Raw genomic sequence first — 21,259 nt, forward strand, 5'->3', positions numbered from 1 at the left:
GGCGGCAGCGCTCCTCCTCTGAGAATTTGGCAGCGGGGGTCCTTCTGCTCGCATCTTCGGGGCAATTCGGTGGCGGGTCCTTCACTTGCTCCGGGACCCGCCGCCAAATTTCCACTGAAGACCTGGAGAGGAAGGAACCCCCGCCACCAAATTTCCACCAAGGGTGGCAAAATGCCCCCCCACACACAAATCCTGCCACCCTAGGCAACCACCTAGGGTTGCCTAATGGAAGCGCCGGCCCTGGGTGGCATCATCATCTCTGGGCATAACAGCAACAATTCAAACAAACATCCCATCACTAAATAACAACCTGGCACAGGTCAGTCCCAAAAGATCTCCTTACCTCCCCCTGTGAGAGAGGAAGACTGGTCCAGTAGCTAAGGCACTCCCCCAGGGCCTGGGAGACCTGAGTTGGATTCCCAGGTCCACTGTGGACCTCCTGGGTGATCTTGGGCATCATTTAGTCGCTCTGTGGCTCAGGTCTCCACCTATACATTGGAATGATGGGTGACGTGAGGATAAATACATTCAAGGTGTGACGCAGTCAGAGAATGTGGTTGTGAGGGGCTGGATAAGTATAAGGAGGTCTAGATGGTCACAGCAGCAGTTTGCCCACCCTCAAACAGAAATATGTGAGCCTTATGCCATGGCCTGAAATTCACTGAACTTGGGTTGTGTCAGACCAATGGGAGAAGTGAATCCAGAACGAGGGCCTCCACCCACTGAGAATGCCCTGCAGGCCCCCAGCCCCGAGACTGCTTGTGCAGGCGCCCTAGCTCTCCTTCCCTTGTGAAAGTGCCCATCCTTGTGGCTGCCAAGACTTTCAGGTCAAGCCCAGCACCCAGCCCTCAGCCATTAACCAGCTCTTTGTGGAGAATCAGGGATCACCCCGGCCATTAATGGCCCCTCAGTGCGGGGCTGGATTACCCAATAGGCAGACTAAGCACGTGTTTAGGGCACCAGCAAAGCGGGGGCACCAAAAAAATGAGATTTTTTTTTGAAAAAATTTGATATTTCAAAAAAAGCATCTAAGTAGTCATCATGGGAAAAATCAGAACTTTGTTAGACTTCCTTACACTCCGCTACACATTCTTCCCCTGTTTTTCTGTTCTCTTTTTATCACTTATCCCCACCTAAACCAGGGGGGTGTCCTACTAACGTAGATCGAAATAATGTGAGGAAATCAGATCCTGTCATGTATTGCAATAAATTTGTTTTATTATCGATATAGTCTTCTGAGTTATATGTACTTGATTTGTTTTTTTTCTCCCTTATTTATATATATATATATATATATATATATATATATATATATATATATATATATATATATATACATACACACACACACACACAAATAGTGTACATTGTGTAATTGGTTGGGTTTTTTTAAGTTCAAATAACTGAGATAAGGGGCAGGATGAAACCTAACCGAGTGGAGCACAGAAACGTAAACTGGCGGGAGAAAAGAAACAGAAAGAAGACGCTTTTAGAAGAGAAGAAATATGACAAATATGCCATATTCATACCATGTGTTGCACACTCTCTCAATCTTGTTGGCTGCAATGCTGCTGATTGTTGTCCGGTGGCAGTAAGGTTTTTCTTAACAGTCCAGTTACTTTTTACATTTTTCTCTGCCTCAACACACCGATGGGCAGTTCTTAAAACATATTCGGGCAATGATTGTGTGTTGAAATCTCTTTTTAATACTCACTGGGAGGCACATGCAGTGGCAACAAGTGCAATTCCGGAGTTCTGCTGAAAGATTGTGGATGCATTAGAAAGTATAGCTGAAGACCAGTCACAAAGGGGAGAAACTATATGAGAGGCAGAAAACATTTCAAACAAGATGCAAGAACTAGAGTTTGTATTCATGTTGACCATGTGGAATGAAATTTTACACTTTTACCACACAAGTCAAGCTCTCCAAGAAAAAGAATTGGATTTGAAAACATGTGCAGACCTCTGTCAATCATTAGCAGACCATTTACACACTTTGAGGAATGATTTTGAAAGTTCTGAAGACATATCAAAAGATATCTTGCCTGATACTAACTACAAAGAAGCCCAGTCCCGCAAGCGAATCAGGAGTACACAAGCAAATGATGGCAGTGCAACAGAAACAGCACTGAATCCTAGAGATAAAATTTGTGTATCTACTTACTGTGCTATAACTGATACACTTGAAGCTCATATGAAGAGAAGAGGTGAAGTGTACAAAGAAGTATCAAATAGATTTTCTTTTCTAAATGATATGGACTTATCTGGGGAACAATATTCACAAGGTTCCCAAAAGCTAGTTGACTTATACCCTGTTGACCTGAACATGAATCTCTGTGGAGAAGTACGGCAGTTCCACTGTTATATGCGCGCACAGTTTAATGAAACAGGAAAAATGAAATTCAGTCACATTGATCTTCATAACACAATATTGAAAGACAGAATACAATGTGTATTTCCAAATGTAGAGATCGCACTACGTATTTTTCTAACATTGCTGATTACTAACTGCTCCGTAGAAGGCTCTTTTTTCTCAGCTGAAAAGAATAAAAAACCGTCAGAGAACAACAATGTGTCAGGACAGACTTGATTCACTTTCCCTGTTGTGTATGGAAGCGGGCATGCTTTGTCGAGTCAGCTTTGATGAACTTATCCAGAATTTTGCAGTCAGAAAATCTAGAAAGAAGCTATTTTAATTTCAACATACGTGTAGTTTTGTGTCATTTCGAAAAATAAAATTTTATTTTACGGTGTAGTATTGTTTTTATTTTGAATTACATATGGGGGGGCACCATAATCTTTTCAGTGCTCAGGGCCTCTAAAGGTCTTAATCCGGCCCTGCCTCAGTGGGAGCCTGAGCAGAAAAGCCAAGGGCTGCATGAGCCATGGAGACTGAACTCCCCTCTCACTCCAGGGAAGGGCTGAGGCACGTTGTCATGGCATAATGTCCATGCTGTACCTGCTGTGGGTATTCACGGTGCAGCCCCACAAGGGTCCCAGATGGCACAAGTCCTGCTTTCATGTTGGGAGCGTCGTCCCCTGGCCTCTCCCGACTCTGAAGAGGTGCCGGAAGAGGGAGGCTCTCTGACAGCTCTGAAAGGGGGCAGCAAGGCGCCAGGGTCACATGGCGCTCAAACCGCCGCTGCTCTGCTGCCTCGTGGCTGGGCTCGAGTCCAGCTGGCGTGATTTCTGCCTGCAGGCGGGGCTGTAAATTAGGCTGCTGGGCTGGGTGCTGCCTTCACTCATGAGGACAATAGAGGAAGCACTGAGGTCTTTCCACTCGAGATATAAATTTCCTATTTGAGAGCGGAAAGGGAGACCCAGATTAGGAACTATACGCAGGCGGGCGTCGGACTGCACTGGAGAGAGATGCAGACTGTGAGAGCAAACCAGAGAGGGGTGGGAAAGACAGGGGCCAGGTTCATTCACCCCAGTGCGGGCAGTAGCATCGGCACAGGGATGGAAAATCAATACTTGTGCCTCCCTGATTCTGGGACTGCTGGGTCAGCTGAGCTCTTGGTTCCTCATGCAGCCATGGAATAGCCAGGGTGCAGAGTCTTGCTCCTTTCATCCCTGGCTTCTGGACAGGGAAGGCAAATGCTGGATACAGGGTATTGCCTGGGCTGGGGGATGTTTCTGGCCCCTCTCTGTTGGTGCAGCCTGTGCAAAGGGACAGCAATGCAGGGTGAATTCCTCCAAGAGAGAGAGAAGACATGCCAAATTCTGTGGCCGGGTGCTTTTCTATGGTGCTTAGTGCTAAAATAATGGCAAGCAGACCTCAGGCATGCACTGATTGCAGCAAGTGGCTGGGAGGAAATCTCTCCGCATGTATGGGATTGCATTTGGGACTCAGTGAATCCCCCACCACAGAAGTGCACCCAGAACCTGGCAGTGATGCCTAGGGAGTGATATGCTCCCTCTCCAAACTGCAGGGAAGTACAGCTCTGTAATGTCCTGGGGATGTCCCCTCCACGTTCCTGACCAGGAGGCTAGAAAAACCACAGGTTTTACACCAAGCCCCGGTGGGCTGAACTGGGACTTTGGAGGTTTATTCAGTGCCCATAGAGTCCTGTGCCATCCAGACATAATCAGTGGAGCTCGGTTCTAAACCTTCAGAGTCTGGATCTAAGGAGTTCCCAGCACCAGGGTGGCACAGCAGGATCCAGACTCTGACATTTGGGTCTCTCTGCTGGGCTCAGGCCTTCCTGTGGGCCTTTCCTCACACTCAGTTTGCTGCCGCTGCAGAGGTGGAGACCAGACACTAACCCAGGCACTGGTGGACTCGTCCAGGGAGCGGGGTGGAAAGGGAGTCCCCTGGCGTGCAGTGGCGGGGTCCAGAGGGCTGTGCATCACCCTGGGCCTGGAGGAGTCCTTTGTACACACAGGGAGGGTGGTGACAGACTGCTCCAGACGCTCGCTGAGGTTGTCAGGACCTGACCGTGAGGATGACGGCTCCCTCCCTTCCCCCATGGATGAGCTGAGACAGGGACGATATCAAAGCAAGGGCCACTCCTCCCAAACCAGGGGGATTAGGGGATTAAGGGCTTTTATTGTTGTTTTTCCAGGTTCCAGCAAAGGATAATTGGCAGGATTAGGCTGATGAAGACCCCCTCCCCAAATCACAGAGAGATAACAGTACCTCAAAGAGAAGAAGCTGCCCAGACGACAGACAGAACGTGTCCCAGGAGCAGAACCATCTCTCAGCGACCTCTGCTGTCCCCTCCACCTCCTGATACCTCTTCACACAGTGGGACCCTGGATCCCTCTCAGCAGGTATTATTGCTTGGCAAGTCAGCCTGCAACCCATCAATTGCAGCCGCGGCCACAAGGCAAGTCGAAGTCCGTGCTTAGTTTTATAAGCTGGTCTGTCCAAGTGACTCCGTGTCAGGGCCTGGGTGCAGCCAGTAGCTGTGTCTGCTGTTAAAAGAAGAGCAATTATGTAAACATGGCCTTTCCTTACTCAACACATGACACTGGCCCTGTGTGTTGCACTGAGAAAGGGAGGAAGGATGGGCTTGTGGTTAAGGCGGAGAGCTGGGTTCAATTCCTGGCTCTGACATAGGTTTCCTGTGTGACCTTGGGCCAGTCAGTTATCTTTTCTTTAGACATGAAAGGGGGAGGGCTGATGGAGTTCAGCCCCCAGTTGCTATGATGAGGACGGTTACCAGCCGTTCTGTACCATCTACCAGGAATAACCAGGAGTCATTCCTATTTTTACCCAGGCCCCCCTGGCCGACCTCACCTGAGGCCAGCCAGGAGCACTCATGGGCTGATGACGAGGACAGCTACTAGTCCTACTGTACTGTACCATCTGCCACTGGGGAAGGGAGGGGAGAGGATGCTGCTGTTCATTGCCCCAGCACCGTGTCTACCAGCAGCATGCAGTAGACATACGGTGACATTGAAAAAAGTCAAGAAATGATTTTTTTTCCCTTTTCTTTCACGGGGCGGGAGGGGGAGTAAATTGACAAGATATACCCTGAACCACCCCGGACAATGTGTTTGACCCTACAGGCATTGGGAGTTCAGCCAAGAATGCAAATGCTTTTCGGAGACTGCGAGGACTGTGGGATAGCTGGAGTCCTCAGTCCCTCCTCCCTTCCTCCATGAGCGTCCATTTGATTCTTTGGCTTTCCGTTACGCTTGTCACACAGCACTGTGCTGTGGACTCTGTATCATAGCCTGGAGATTTTTTTCAAATGCTTTGGCATTTCGTCTTCTGTAACGGAGCTCTGATAGAACAGATTTGTCTCCCCATACAGCGATCAGATCCAGTATCTCGCGTACAATCCATGCTGGAGCTCTTTTTGGATTTGGGACTGCATTGCCACCCGTGCTGATCAGAGCTCCATGCTGGGCAAACAGGAAATGCAATTCAAAAGTTTGCGGGGCTTTTCCTGTCTACCTGGCCAGTGCATCCGAGTTCAGATCGCTTTCCAGAACAGTCACAGTGGTGCACTGTGGGATATCGCCCGGAGGCCAGTACCGTCAATTTGCGGCCACACTAACCCTAATCCGACATGGCAATACCAATTTCAGCGCTACTCCTCTCGTCGGGGAGGAGTACAGAAACCAGTTTAAAGAGGCCTTTATATCGATATAAAGGGCCTCATTGTGTGGACGGGTGCAGCGTTAAATCGGTTTAACACTGCTAAAATCGGTATAAACGCGTAGTGTAGAGTAGGCCTGTGTGTCTGAGCAGTGCCCAACCTCACTGGGGTCTCTGGGCACTGCCATAAGACATGTAATAATCAGCTGACTTTACAGCTTGCTGCAAACAAGCTCCTATGCGCGTTAGCCCTGCTGGACCAGCTGCAGCTGCAGGAAAGTTAGCTGGGGCCCATTCAGCTTCCCTGAGCAAATGGCCTGCTTGGTTCCAGCTGCAGAGTCTTTCCTAGCAGCCATGGTGTCGGAGGCAGGAAGGACCCAGCAGGAGTTGTGGATCCTGAGAGAGGTTAGAGGGTTGTTTGCAGCATCAACAAAAAAACTGAGCCCAGTAGGTCTGGTAAGATCATTTGAGCAGATACTGCACTTATTTATCTCCCCCTCACACATACCTCACTGCCTCTGCTGAGGTGAGGGGGCTGGCCCAGTGGAAGAGAGTAGCAGGAAGTTCACAGTCCCCCTTTCACAGAAGTGCCTTACAAAGCGTAACTGTGCTGTAACAGAATGGAAATCTCTGCCCGGCGGGCATGCAGGAACAACCCTAGGGTGTGCGCAGCTAGAGGAGAGGCACCCAAGACCCTCTGCCATGATTTCACAGCAGTGTCCTTCTATGATTCAAATTCAGCAACTTGGTCCCCCCCTTCCTCCTGCCCTTTGCTGCACTAGGACAGACCAAGGAGCCAGTGCCACTATGCTCATGAAACACTGAGCTCTTCATTATGGGCCACAGAGGACATTTACAACAGCTTTGGCCATCCATGAGACAGTGGTACAGCATGCGTTACTTCAGCGCTCCCTCATGGCAAGGATGCACAGGGCAGCAGGCCCCCTCTGGGACCATGCTCAGGCCACATGGCAGTGTGTTCCACTTTATTGTGCTGCGGGGTTTGCTCTGCAGATATTTCCTCTCTCACGTTGTATCTTATGAATCTGCTGCTCGCCCTACAGCACTGCAGTCACTGTGCAGGAATCACCTGGCTTATCATGTGATCACCAGATTTCCAAAAGGATTCAGTGGGATACATATGGGTAACCAGCCACTGGATGGCGCTCTCATCCCACACAAAATGCCACCCAAATGGCATTTATCTGGCCTGTAGATGAAGCAGTGCCCCTAAATACAAAGGGTAGGTTGTGCCACCATGGTGATACAGCCAGCTGTTACAAGGCTACAGTACCCAGTAGGGCCAGACTATACCCAACGCAGTGAAAGAGACAACAATTCTATGGCTACTGTACCAGGTATGGTGAGGATATGAACACACAGTCAGTCAGGGCACCAGAGGGGGAACCATTTCATAAGCTGGATAAATTCACTTCCCTGTTTACAAAGCCACCTGTTAGAAAGCAGTACACAGCTAATAGCACGTGCCCCCTAACTGGCAGGCTGCAGCCGAGGGCTTATCTACATGCACAAGTTGCACTGGTTTAACTTCAGTCAGTTTAGTGAAACTTGTGCAACTTCTGTTCATGGACTCTCTCGTATCAGTTTAAAACTAGTTATTCTGGTTTAGTTTGCGCCTGCGCATTTACCGAAGCACCAAACTGCTCTACATCAGCTTTAAACCACTAGAAGAGTGTCCACATACAAAGCTGCACCAGTTTCACTAAACTGGTGCAAAATAACACCTGTAGTTAAATGAGCACAGATTTGGACTGTCTTTTACCAGGTTACATACATCCCATCATCAAGCTGAGATCCAAAGTGCTACAACTCACCCTGAGAACTGGGGAGATTCAATACACCACACACTCTCTGGTAGTTCAGCCCCAGAGGCTGTGGGCTGGAAAGGCCTGGCTAGAATTGTGTCAGAGTCCCTGTGCTGGGCCAGTTTGACAAGGCAGGGGAACTTGTTTGTTTGAATCCACTCGGTAGTTACTGCCTCTTAGCATCCGTTGAGTGCCAGTGCCCAGAGCCCAGCCCTCCCCACACTGTAGTGATGCGTTTGTGAAACACACGGTGCTTGCGGTTGACCAGAGCTCTGAAATAAGTGAGGCCGGAATTCATGCACTGTTCTGTATCCTGATGTGGTAAGGAGCTCAGGCCTGTCTGAGGGAGGGCGGGGGGGATAACGGAGGCTGCTGGTGCCAGCAGAGGCTGTGAGGCTACTGCCAAGAGCCTGTGCAGGGGACCTGCAATGTCACTGCCAAGAGCCTGTGCAGGGGCCCTCCGAGGCTCCAGCCGGCTCAACCTGGCACTAACGGAACTGTGATAAAAATGAATCTGTCCAGGACACCGGACGGGGGGAGATTAATGTCTGAATTGTCAACAAGTGAGCGAACAAATGTAACAGGAGGAAACAAAGGGCTGACGAGAATCAAACAGATCTTAGGGGTGAGATGCTGCTTCCCCCACCAAGTGCTGAGCTATACGGTCCTGCTGCTCCTTTGCCACTGCAGCATTGCCCAGCCATGAGAGGAGTGGGAGGGGAGCCCACACTCTCCCGTAGGGTAGCCTTGTTGTGCACATCTCAACCTGCCTCCTGACGTTTAGCTGGCAGATCATAAAGGCACCTTCAGGATCCCCAGGGTAGTGGGGTGGCCTAGCTCGTCCATAATCCTGTCCAAGTGCTAATGTTAGAAACATTCATTACCTGGCATGGTGGTGTGATCACGCTGTGGCGGAATCCCTACTGACACTTTGCAATCCAAATACAAAGTAGCCAGGTGTTCCCCTGGTCAGTCACCCCGCTGCATCCCATTCCAGAGATGGCTGCATTTCAGTGGTGGGTAGAATGTTTGTTTTCCTCCTGAAAGCAGTGGGAGTTCCAGCCATATGCCTGAGGGTCCTAGTTTGTAATAAAGCACTTCACACTTTCAGGATGAAAGCTGCCATAGAAATGGGACGTTATTACTATCAGTCCCTCCTGCATCTTCCCCACCAGCAGACACCTGGATATTTTGTGTTTATCTCTTTGTCCAGTTGGCTTCCAGAAATGTTATTTTAAAAGCATCCACTAAAATTTCCCGTTTCTTTGTCCGTTTCTTCTAGGGTTCCAGAATGGACCCCACAGCAACTGCTCAGTCTTCAGTTCTCATTTCTTGACTGCATAGTTTTCCTCCAGAGTTTTCTCCTTCCTTCAGTGAACTTCAGTCCAGTTGCAGCAGCTGCTCTGTCTCTCACCTTCCCTCCTTATCCTTGTCTACATTTGGGACTGGTTCAGTAGTTAGTGGCCAGCAAGTGGAGTAGCTGACCATTTTCCTGATGCTGAGCCCTACATGTAGACAAAAGCAAGTAGAGGTTTGCACCACCAGAGCTAATTGGGATTTAGGGTTGAACCTTGATTAACTCAATCACTGCAAGCCCCAACTTGCCCCTGTCTATTGAGTCTCAGAGCCAAGGTCAGTTGACTTGGGCTGCAAAGCTAAAGGTAGCAATGTAGACATTGGGGTTTGCACTGGAACCTGGATTCCCCAATCCACAGAGGGTCTCATTCCCCAGGCTTCGGCCCAAGCCCGAACATCTATGCTGCTATTTTTAGCCCCACTGCCTGAACCTGTGAGCCTCAGTCAATCGACGCAGGCGTTGAGACTCAGTGCCGTGGGTTTTTTTTGCAGTGTAGATGTACACTTAGGGGTTAGCACTGAAGCTAACCAGCCAGCAGCTACATTGATTGCTGTATCAGGGATATTCCCAAGCAGAGACAAGGCCTTTATAAACAATAAGGCAAGCAGTTTAGTTAGCTTACTCTGGGGCCAGTGTGTGCAGTCCTTGCAGTTCCTAAATTCTCCCTTGCCATCTGTGTGACTCCAGTGTATGTATGGTAACCTGCCAGATCTTCTCTATGTCAATCTCCTTCCCCATTCGCCACCTTAGTCAAGGATCTTTCCCACTCTTTCTGTTTCTCCCTTCAGTGTATAGGACTCCTTTGTACCCCCTTTTCTGTCCCACATTGGTATTGTCTTATTCCTGGCATCTCTGTTTAAGAATGCTAGGCCTTGAGTACCTGCTTATTGAACTGTCTGCTTCCACTGTGCGACATCTATTCATATCACCCTGGGCTCCCGCCCCTTTATTATGCATCTGGGGCATTCCAATTTCCCCGTCCTTTACTGGTCTACTCCCTCCTGAAGGGAGGGGATTCAAGGATCTCTCTCCCCACACACACACACTTATTGGGGGATGAAGTCAGCCTGTATCTTGCCCACAACCGCATGGTTTAGTTTATCCCATCAGGTTGCTGAAGAGCCGTCCCAGCTTCTGCACAGAGTTTAGTAATCTCACAATCCTGTTCACTTTTCAGGATCATCTCTCTGTAAAATGGTGGCATCCCAGCCCTTGTTTCTAACATAGCACACACCGGGTCTGCTCCCAGTTAAAGCCCTGCCTTGTTAACTGAAACTACAGAACCTAAACCCCAGTCTAAGTTTCCTCCTCCACTCTGCTGGTGGTAGGTTCCTCCTTGCAGCACGCCCTTTGCCCCTGCACCTAGTTCACCTGTGGTCTAGCAGAGCGAGCACTGGACTGAGACCCAGCAAACATAGGTTTAACTGGCGCTGCTGGGTGAGCGTGAGCAAGTCATGTCTCGGGTCGGTGCCTCAGTTTCCCTACCTTTAAAATGGGGATAATGCTGTTGACTGCCTTTGTAAAGGGCTGTGAGATCTATGGATAAAAAGCGAGCTATGTAACAGCTAGGAATTATTGTTACTTCTCTCTGGCTACACTCAACCCTTTTTATACTTTTTTTACACCTCTGTGCTTCTTCCTCATGTCTCTTCTGTCTAGTTTCATGCATGCGAGACAGATTGTGGCTGTAGTGCTGACCAGACTAAGAGTGAGCAAAGGCAGCAACCATACCATGAAATGATAATAATGAATAATAATATTGGGGAGACACGGTAACCAGGCTTGTTTGGCTCCTACCAGGGTCAGTTCTGACTCAGGCATGTCCCTGGGCCAGCTCACTCACCCCTAGTGTATCTAGTGCTTCTGTGAATCGGGAACAACTCAGTCATGAGCCTTCCTTTACCCAGTAAACTCCGTGGGTGGGGAGGGGGGAAACGACTTGGCTTATCAGCTCCAGTCTGTTCTTAAGTCCAAAGACTGCCTTGGGGGGGCATCTAGTGGTTGCTGTGTCTCACTGCGCTTATCAAGGTGCAAATGAAGATGAAATTGCACAGCTGGAGCAAGATGTCATCACTGTGGTGAGGGTGAAGGGGAAGAAGTCCATCCATTGTTCAGAGGGAAGGGGAAGGTGTGCCCCTCAATTGGAATGAGCCTTTCAGTCTGGAGGAGTTAAAAGAACCAGCTTGCTTCCCTCCCTAAAATGCTACGGCTAGCCTTCCGTGTGGTCTCCTGCACCTGCATGCTATTATTATTGGTTTGTATTCCAGGAGCCCCTTCAGCTGAGATCAGGGGCCCATAGTGCAGGATACTGTACACACACACACGCACACTGAGAGACAGCCCCTTCCTCAAAGTGCTAACAACCTAAATAGACAAGACAAAGGAAATATTATTAACCCGCTTTTACACTTGGGAAACCGAGGCACAGAGAGATTAAATGACCTGCCCAAAGTCACATAGGAAGTCAGTGGCAGAGCAGGGCGCTGACCAGAGAGCTTCTGAGTCCCAGCTGTGTGCTTTGTCCACAAGACCACCCTCCTCTCTCCTGGTAAAGGTGAGGGGACTGCCATAGGCTCCTTTTAATTTTGGTGCCATCCTTGAGCTCCTGGCAAGTTCCTGGCATTGGCTCCAGTTGCATGCCTCACTAACACCCTTGGAATCACAGCTGTCTCGCTAGAAGAAAAGGCTTCCGATGCCATTCAGATAATAAAGCTAGTGATTGGTGTCTGACCAGCTTGCTTAGAAGTAACCCTCCCTATCTATTGATAGACAGCCCAAGGCACTATGGCTGGTCACTTTTATTCCTGTACTGTGCACTGTATCGCTGATTTGCAGTGTCTGTTGAAAAGTCCCATGAACTCTATTCTGGCTATGCCAATGTACTGTGAGATTTTGTACAGGCAGCATCCATAGATGTGGCAGGGAAAAGGGGTGAAGGAGAATATTACACATACCACCTAGCACCTGGACACTATGGCCAGTTGGTGGAGTAGCCTGTCTGCTTGTAATATTTCATGCGAGACTTAAACCAGGGCCCTTGTGAGATCTTCGAACTACAGACACCGGAGATGGAAAAGACTTGAGGTCCCCTTGAGTTCTTCTCCCATGGCCAGTGCAGGAATGTTCCCTACCGAATGCTTTAGAGGGTAGTTGTATGTTTAGGAATCACCAAGTACCTGCTTAGATTCCATAACAGAACGCTTATATTACACAAGAAAAACAGCTGCTCCCATGAGCACTGGCTTAGCCCATGTGCATACAGGATGCTGTAAGCATTGCTTAGGGGGGGTTGTACTAGTATCCATCACCTTAATGTCTGAGTGCAATATAACAATGGTGCAACACACATAGCTAACAAGTGACCTGTCCAGCCTAGGTTTCAGAGACCTAATTACTCGGTTTCAAAGCACTAAATACTGAATCTGCAGTTAGGTTTATATGCAAGTATGTATGCACAGGGAGTCTAGCGTATTCTAAGGGCAGAATAGTTAAGAGTCACACAAGTAGGTGTTTTGATGCAGGGAAGTTGTGTGTCAGTATCTATAGAAACCCATGAGGGCCTGGCACGTGTTATGGAGTGACAGTGTGTCCTAGTAGATAACACTCTGGACTGAGACTGAGGTGACTGGGTTCTAGTTCTAGTTTTGCCGCTGATCTGCTGAGTAACTATGGTCAAGTCATGTCACCACTCCGTGCCTCAGTTTCCCCATCTGTATAATGGAGATGATGATGCCTCTTTTGTAAAGCACTGTGAGATCTACTGATGAAAAGTACAATGATATATTAATTGTTATAATTCTACATATATCATTAGAGCTGTTTGGAAAATTTTTGACTTTTTTTTAATGAAACTCATCTGTGAAAATGGTCAAAAAATATTTGCTTGCTTTCCACTCAGTCCTCAGTCCAAATAATCTTGTGTAAAAAATATTCTAATCATTCCATATAGGAGAATGGTGAGATAATCAGTGTTGGGCATTTCAGCCTGAGGAGATATACAAATGTAAGGAGTGTGGTTTCTATATACAAACCAGGCTCTGGGGGGCTGAGTCTTGTAGTTCAGACTCTTATGCATTCGCTTGTTTTCTTCTCAGGAGCTGTGAGGAGAGCTGGGCGAACACGGGGGGAAATGGTGGGTAAATATTTTCAGGAATTCTGAATCACTTTTCAGTTCAGCTGCCTTCATTCCCCTCTTTGTTTGCTAGTCGCAGATCCATCCCAATCTGTGTTTGTTCAAACAAATGCTGGGGAATGGCTGTTCTGTCCATGAACCCCTGGTTTCACATGCAAACCAGGGTATTCCTTACTTGTGAAGGAACTGCTTGCCACCTGTTTGTAAAGTTAGAGTCGTCCAATCAGGGAGCAGAAACAGGACTGGTCACAGCTCATAGTGAATAATCAAAAACAGTCAAAAAGCAACGTGCTGAACCCATAGGTTGAAATCCCTTTATTCTTACATGGTGCATCTGTTTGTCTATTTGTTGAGCAAATAAGAATAAAAAATCGAAGTCCATTTGCAAATAATTTGCAAACAGAAAGGGCTAAATTCATTGGCTAAATGATTTGTTACTAATAGTTTCCCATCCCCTGATCTGAGCTGAAATTTGTTCCATATCCAGGAAGCCTTAGCTTCAAGGTATCTAAAAGATGGACTGAAGCTCTACATTGAAGATCATGGTCCATAACGTCTCTCCTCTGGCACAATGGAACTTTCCACAATAAGAGTGAAGTTCATCTGTACAGGAGGCAGAGCTTTCTTGGGGGCCAGTCCAAGACTGTGTAATGAAGTCCTCCAGGAACTCAGGATCAGTACTAGCCCGACTCTCTGCTCAAATTCAAGGCATATTCCTTTGACTTTGCCTTCTCTAAACTAGCCACAGCCTGAGAATAGGACTTTCTTTCTATGGTGATGCATTTAGTCTATTGGGGACAAGGCAGGTATGTCCTGAAATACAGTAAGGTGGTTTTTTATTACACTGCACACTGAAGGTTTTTGTAAGCCACTGTGTACATATCGGAGGGGATCTACTCTGTTCAGTGTGTGCACATTTTGTTAGTGCTAACACATGTGTAGCACTTTCCACTGGGCTTCTCCCTGTGGTGGAGGAGAGGTGGTGATGGTGATGATATGGGCCACGAGGAGGGGATGCAGTGAAATTTCTGTGTTCTATGCTGCAATTTACCTGTTTAAGCATCCATCCAGTCATTGATTAGTCCTTTGGCTCTACTCATCTGTATTCCTTCAGCTCCTTTTAAAATGAACCTAGATTTTCCAGTCTAGTTCTACATGTCTCAAGCAGTGGAGTTTCCCCCATTGTGGAGCCTCTTCCACAGGATGATAGGCTTTGTCAGGATGTGTCCCTGGTGCTCAGCCTCAATTTCCCCTTCCTTAGCTTCATCCACTGACACCCTTCTAAATAATTCCCCTCCTTCCTTGGTCTGCACTCTCCCGTTATGCTTGCACTGTTATCATACCCTCTACCTCAAGCTACATAGAGTTAGCTCTTTCCATCTTTTCTCATAAATCACGTTCTCCAATCTTCCAATTTCTCAGTCCCTCTCTGGTCTGATGCTGCATTGAACACAGTATGCCAGAGCGAGGATCTCCATTCCCTGCTCCAGAGACAGCAGCTCTACCAGATAAGGGGCTTGGGAGTCTCTCAACTAGTCAAGCCATCAATCACTCAGCTGAGTGTTGATCTCACTTAGGGTGCAGAGGCCAGCAGTTGAGGGATAGAGGATCGATCAAATTGGACACAGTGGAATTTGGAAAAGAGGATTTTGGTGTTCAACAAATGGAATAAGGGGTCACACATGAACTCCGCAGTGTACCAAGTTCTGTTTAGCAAACACTATCGTTCTCAACTGCCCTGCAGGGTTAGAACCCCAGTTGGGCAGGTGCATGCTGGGAAATGTAGTCCTGCAAAAAATCCACTCTAGGGACATGATTAAAAAGTGAGGAAGATGTAATGATCCTAATTTCCCACTGCCCTTATAAGAGAAAGAAGAGAGCTTCCTTGCTCAGGGCAACAGCACTCACCTAGAGGGTATGAATCCCCAAGAGGGGCTGGCTCTGCCTTTTGCAAAGAAGTTTACCCTCCTGAACTCTCACTGATTCCCGTCATTCCATGGGCTAAACAAATTCATTATTACAGGGATCTCAGTCACTCCCTAGACAGTGAACCAGACCGGAGTCCTCCCAGCCCCTCATGCTGCAGGGCATCAGCAGCTGATTGCTGGCTTGGGAGGTGAATGGAAGGGGTGTCATTTTCCCTTAGTGGAATAGGGAATGTACATTTAGAGGCTTGATGTGTGTGAGAGTATGGGGGAGAAGGGTCATATCTTTCTCTGAAGCATCTGGCATCAGCCCTTCTCACAGATACAATATGATCACTCACGTCTTCCACTACGGTGGCTCCACTGCTCCATTCTCTGTATGGAAACACAGCCACAGGCTGATCCTGAACCCAACAACCTGCCACTGAATTTCCTCCTGATCCCAGTCGATTACCTCCTCCACCCCAACTGCTAAATTCTTCCACTCCTAGGGAAATGTTTCCCTCAGCCCTGTGCTGTGTCTGAGGTGGTGACAGCTCTGTCCCCATGTGTCCATCAGGTCGCTGTTGCAGGGGGACTGAGCTCAAGACTTTCCCCATGAAATGACATTCTCTAATCCAGGAGGAGTGGAGGTGGATCAGGAAGACAAGGGTCATTATACAGATTCAGGTCCCACACGAGGACCTGGCTCCTGCCCGACATTAACGCTACAGGGCACCACTGCGGGGTGCTGCATGGTTAAAGGTGATGCCCTCTAGGTGAGACATTAACGAGGGATGTCTTCAGCCAGCCACTCCAGGGAATAGGGAGCAGGCAGGGAATAAACCAGATGTCGTGGCCAGCAACCCGTCTCTCAGTGAAGTGGCTGTGCTGGCCCAGGCTGGGTGAGAGCTAATACAGAGTGCAGAATGACTCCTGTAATGGCCACCTTGTTCACTGCTCTTCTGCCACCCTCGTCATTGCTTTGGACAGCCCTGGGGTTCGCTGCAGTTGAAATGTGTTACAGGAGAGCAAATGCTATTCATGGGTTATTCTTTTGTCTGTTGTTTTTTCATCCTCCCACTGCTGCACGGATGACGCAGCCCCGGCCTCCCAGAGGCTGCAATGGGATGCAATGGGAGCAATGCAGCACCATCTGACAGAGCTCTGCTGCAGGGCGATTCAGTGCCCTCATTCAGTGCTCTGACGCCAGGGCGGTACAGACATCCTGCAGGACACCACTGCATGCAAGGTGCAGCTACCTCCCATTGACTAGAGCTTTGCTGTATTGGTCAATGAGCTGGGGACAAGTGGGGCCAAATGGTCTCTTAGGGAATTGGCATTTTCTAATGAGATCTGTTTCCTCAAAGGTCCTCTGAAGGTGTCCATTCTTCATGGGCTCTAATAGCTCAGCAGCTGGCCTGGCCTGCGATTCTAGGCAAGGCCTGGAACAGCACAACGCATGGGTGACAGTTCACCCAAACTCAAAGGCCTGTTTGTATAGACCAATTCCTATACACTCAGGGGAACGGACATTTAGTTTTCAAAGCGTTGCAAATGCCTTTGAGTGACCACAATGTTTCACGCTGCTGGGGGCCTAATACAAAATGGCATCCATGCCGTGAAGAATGTCACTGGCTGAAAGCCCCCGAGCCATATGGGCTTCTGATGCCCCAGGCAGGGGGTTTCTGTGCCTGCCTCTCTCTACAATGACAGTGGCTGGAGCCCAGGGAACTCTCAGAGCCTCCAGGAAGTTTCCTGTCTGACGTCCTAGCAGAAGCATTGGGTCCCCAACCGCTGCCAGTCCTAGGCTTCCGGCAGGGGCTCCAGCCTGGAGCCCCCCTCCGCTATCAGCTCACCAGATGCTTTTTCAGGATACTGTGGTAAAACTGTGCAGGGCGCAAGCTGCAATTTGGGGTTTTCTCTGGTGTCAGCCTTGAAGACAAATTGGATGGGAAAAAAATGATGCCACTGTCAATGCCCATTAGTCACTCTTGTTTTCCTCCTGTGTGTGCAGAGAAGAAGCAATGGGTCCCCCAAGCGGCTGAAAGTGGGTGGACAGTGGGGGGTTGAATGTCTGGAGGAGCTTGGCCAACGGTTGCCCTGGCCTGAAAGGGGTAAGATGTTCCCAACCTGTTGTAGTCATTAGCTTCTTGGAGTCAGATCAATTGTGTTGCCCCCTAGTGGTAAAACAGGCTGTACTGCGCTGTCAGACTCCCATCTCAGGTGCTTTTCAAGCATTTGGGAGAAAGAGGAGGTGTGAACCCACCCTTTAGCACAGTAGGCCATGATATGCATCACAGAGTGACTCCAGGGTTTACCAGGAGGTACACACTACATCTCCCTGACCTCAGGTGAGAAAGTACCCCGATCCAGTCCCTGGGGCATGCCAGGATCCACAGTAACAGAGTATAGACAAGTAGGGCCCAGGCAGGAATTCAATGTTCATTCTATGTGAATGGCCACTTGCTGCAAAGAGCACTAGTGTTATGGGGAAGGCAATGTTAGCCAGTAATACTGCATGTTTCTGTAGCGCTTTCCCTTGGGAAGCATCTTACAAACACAGGCTATGGCCACACTATGAGCTCGGGATGTGATTCCCAGTTCGCATAGACATACTCATGCTAGCACAGGCAGTGAGGAGAGGAGGCCTGGGCTAGCTACCCTAAGTACAAACCCACCTGGACCCCATGGGTGGTATGTAGTTGGGGTACCTAGCCTGTGCCACCACTGCTTCTGCTACTGCAGTTACACTACTGTTTTTAGTGTGCTAGCTCTCATTGGGTGTGTCTATGAGAGTTGGGAATTACCCCCCACCTCCACACATTGACATAGCCTAAAATACGTGGGTCATGTGACCCTACCCCCCAATGCAACCTTTCTTGGGTGGAATGAGCAGTGTGGGAAAAAGCAAGGAAGAACCCAGTATCCATTTGAAACTGGAGGGGCAAGTTAGGGTGGTGGAACAGGATTGCCTTGCTAGGAATGTCTGGTTGCTCTGGAATGGTGCAGTTACAGAACCACCATTCCACCTCAGCCAACGCGTTAGACTGAACAACCTGAGGTTGCAAAGCCGTTAGGGTTCATTCCCATTCCTCACACCTGGCCCAGACCTAGAAGTGTCTATTGTCTTGCTCATATGCTGAATCCCATTCACATTAGTGGGTGCTCTGTGCCTACTCCTGTGGATGGGGCTAGAGCCCTGCAAGTGTCTAGTCCTCTATCCACTGAGCAGCCAGAGGGATCTGCTAACAAGTAGAGGTCTTTGCACTGTGTCAGTGCATGCTGTGTTAGCCTGAAGCCCAAGGAACACAAATGATTTCTTGGGGTTCTCCGCAAGCTCACAGCCCACTGGCTGGCTGTTTCTCCTCTGGGTGGAATCAGACTGGGAGGCAATCCATGGCCCAATTCTTCCTCTCTCCCACAACTTCAGCACCTAGGGCCCTACACATCACAAGGCTGGCCCTTAGGTCATGGAAGCTGCAGAATACCAGTATGGGTAGAAAAGCTCCTTCTATCTCGGAATCAGTGAGGAAGTGAGTGGGGTGGGGAGCAGAGAAAGCTAGGCCCCCCCCCCCCAGACTCCAGCACCCATCAAACAGTGTCCAAAATACAAACAGCACTAAGTCTGAATGGCAGGAGAATGTCAGAGCCGAGGGCCCCTGCCTAGAGGTTGAGTTTAGGGACAGAGCTTTTGCTCTGTGTTGGGGCGTTCTGCAGACTGGGAGCTAGTTTGTATTTGCTATCTAACTCCTTGTTAGTCGGGCTGTGGGCTCTCTCAGGGGAGTTCATGGGTACATTTGAAAGAGGAGAGGAACTGACTTGGTGAGGAAGAGACCTAAATGTGCTGTAAATGCAATGGGGCAAAAGTAACTCAACAACGCCTCAAGCCTTCATCGGAATCACCAGGCTGAACTGGGGAAGGTCTCTGGGTTACCTCTGGATCATCTGCATGTACCGCAGTGCGCTGCATGCAGCATTTACATGAGGGATGAGCAAACCCAGCCTGCAGCCTGCCCCAGGGGTCTGGTGCCTGCACTCTGTCTTATGCCCCTGGACAAGGGCATCTCCTTCAGCAGATGTCTCTCTTACATCCAATTGGTTGGAGGAAGGTCAGAGTGAGTGACAGGATTAGGTGGCACTGGCAGGATTTTCTAAAATACTGAAACCTCCCCCACTCTTTCCCTTCCCAGCCATTCCGCCTTGTACTGAGAACCTGTCAGATCTGACAAGCTGAGCTGGGTGGGTCTGGAGGGAACCTCTTCTGCAGGTGCTGTAGTAAGTGATCCTGATGTTTCAGGAGGTGGAGGTCTGAGTCACTAGCAGGGCACAGTGGGGGAGGGGTTTGCCATATTTCAGAGTTGTTATACTAAGGCCCTAACCATTTGTGGTCATTAAACATCTCGTGGAACATTTCCTAAGAATGGCTCTACAAGTGTGAAATATTATGTGACAAAAGTTAGACAGTCTCACCAGGTCTGTAAAGGGAGTCACGGGGAATATTGGTCCCCTGTCTTCTAACAGCTAGCAATGTCATGCCAGGTACCAGCTTCGCTTCTAAAAGCCATCGGATCTGTGAAGTTGGAAAATGGAGCTGCTCTTCATGTCGCTGCTATGGCTGCATTTACTTACTTTTTGTCAAGAACGGCACTAATTAATGCTACTGAAATTTCTCTCTCTGTATCCACATTACATACAAGAATCCTCTTAGTCCTGGAGAGGGAACCCGAAGAATTATCCACCACCCAATGTATTTACAAATCAGTCATTTTCTGGCCACTAGATGGTGCCATAGAACTGTTCTTTACAATTCATGACTGGAAAGGGAACTCAGTGGGAGGAGCTGGCGAGTCTCAAACCACAAAGGCACTAGGGCCCTGCATAGCCATCATGAGCATCTTACGTGAGAGGGAGGGAGAAGGTCATGCTGGTAGCAGGGCTGGCCAGATCTGGAATGCTGCCGATGATCTCGGGACAGACAGTCTCTCTAACACCTGCTCCTAAATATTCTGTAGCAGAGGTGGCTGCATATAGGGATAAAGGAAGTGATCCTCATACCTATATAGATATTACCAAGGGGAGAAAAAGGGCATTAGAAGAACATTATTGAAGTTGCAGAATTGGGGTGCCTAATTTGTGACTTGATTTGTCAGAGAACTTCGCATTAGATAGCCCTTTATATGTTCAAAGTTCAGCTCAGCACTTCTGCAGATCTGAACACAGGATATCAAGTCAGACACTCTGAAAATGAGGCACACCAAAATTAGTGGCCACCTAGGAAAAGTTTGATTTAAGTGACTTGCCCAGTATCACATAGGAACTCTGTGGCAGAGGAAAGGATAGACTCCAGTTTTCCAGGATGACATTTAACTGTCTTAGCCACAAGACACTTCCATCTGTTCCTGCTGTACCCTACCTCATTCACTGCACGCCTTCCAACCTTTGCAAGAAATAAGGAAGGGGTCCTACAGACAACAGCCTCCTCACTCATCCCCAGAACACGGTCCATCCTGTGGACTGAATGAGGCAGCGGTCCTGTGGGAAAGATAGTAGGTGATCATGCAATTCAAGACTGTCTCAGAATGCATCCTCCCCCAGGAGTGAGGAAAGTGTCATAATCACCACTTCACAGATGGGGATACAGGCAGAGAGAGAGGAGGGAACTTGCCCAAGTCACCCAGTGATTGAGCTGGGAATCAAACGCAGGCTCCTGCTCTAGTTGCTAACCTTCACTTCCTCCCAAAGCAAGGAACAGAACCTGAGCCTCCAGACCCCCAGCCCATGCTCCCAACGGAGTCTCAGATGAAAGGCACCAGAGAAGTGTTAGAACCTCCCAGACTATACCCAGAAGCGTTAACATGACAAATTCGCCTGCTCTCTGGTGAGGTGCATGTGGAATGAGGGATCTGCCCAGAGAGAAAAGCTTCCTAGGTTTATGTTCCTCCTGGCTCAGGCTTAGTGAGGAGGAGGAGCCCATGAAGAGCTGCTGGG

At 48.8% G+C, this 21,259-nt stretch overlaps 1 protein-coding gene and 1 long non-coding RNA gene across 2 annotated transcripts in view; one reads left to right on the forward strand and one right to left on the reverse strand.

Annotated features, from left to right (window-relative positions):
* LOC127053580 (histone H1.10) overlaps nt 1–21,259 on the forward strand; it is a 200,927-nt gene that overhangs the window by 75,445 nt on the left and 104,223 nt on the right. The window lies entirely within an intron of this gene.
* Nucleotides 2,714–4,912, reverse strand: LOC127053585 (uncharacterized). The gene is made up of 2 exons (XR_007775084.1): nt 4,640–4,912; nt 2,714–3,296 (listed from the first exon to the last, which is right to left on the reverse strand). It is a non-coding gene; the product is annotated as an uncharacterized LOC127053585 (long non-coding RNA).

The sequence above is a fragment of the Gopherus flavomarginatus genome, chromosome 6 (genome assembly GCF_025201925.1).
Source record: "Gopherus flavomarginatus isolate rGopFla2 chromosome 6, rGopFla2.mat.asm, whole genome shotgun sequence".
Lineage (NCBI taxonomy): Eukaryota > Metazoa > Chordata > Testudines > Testudinidae > Gopherus > Gopherus flavomarginatus.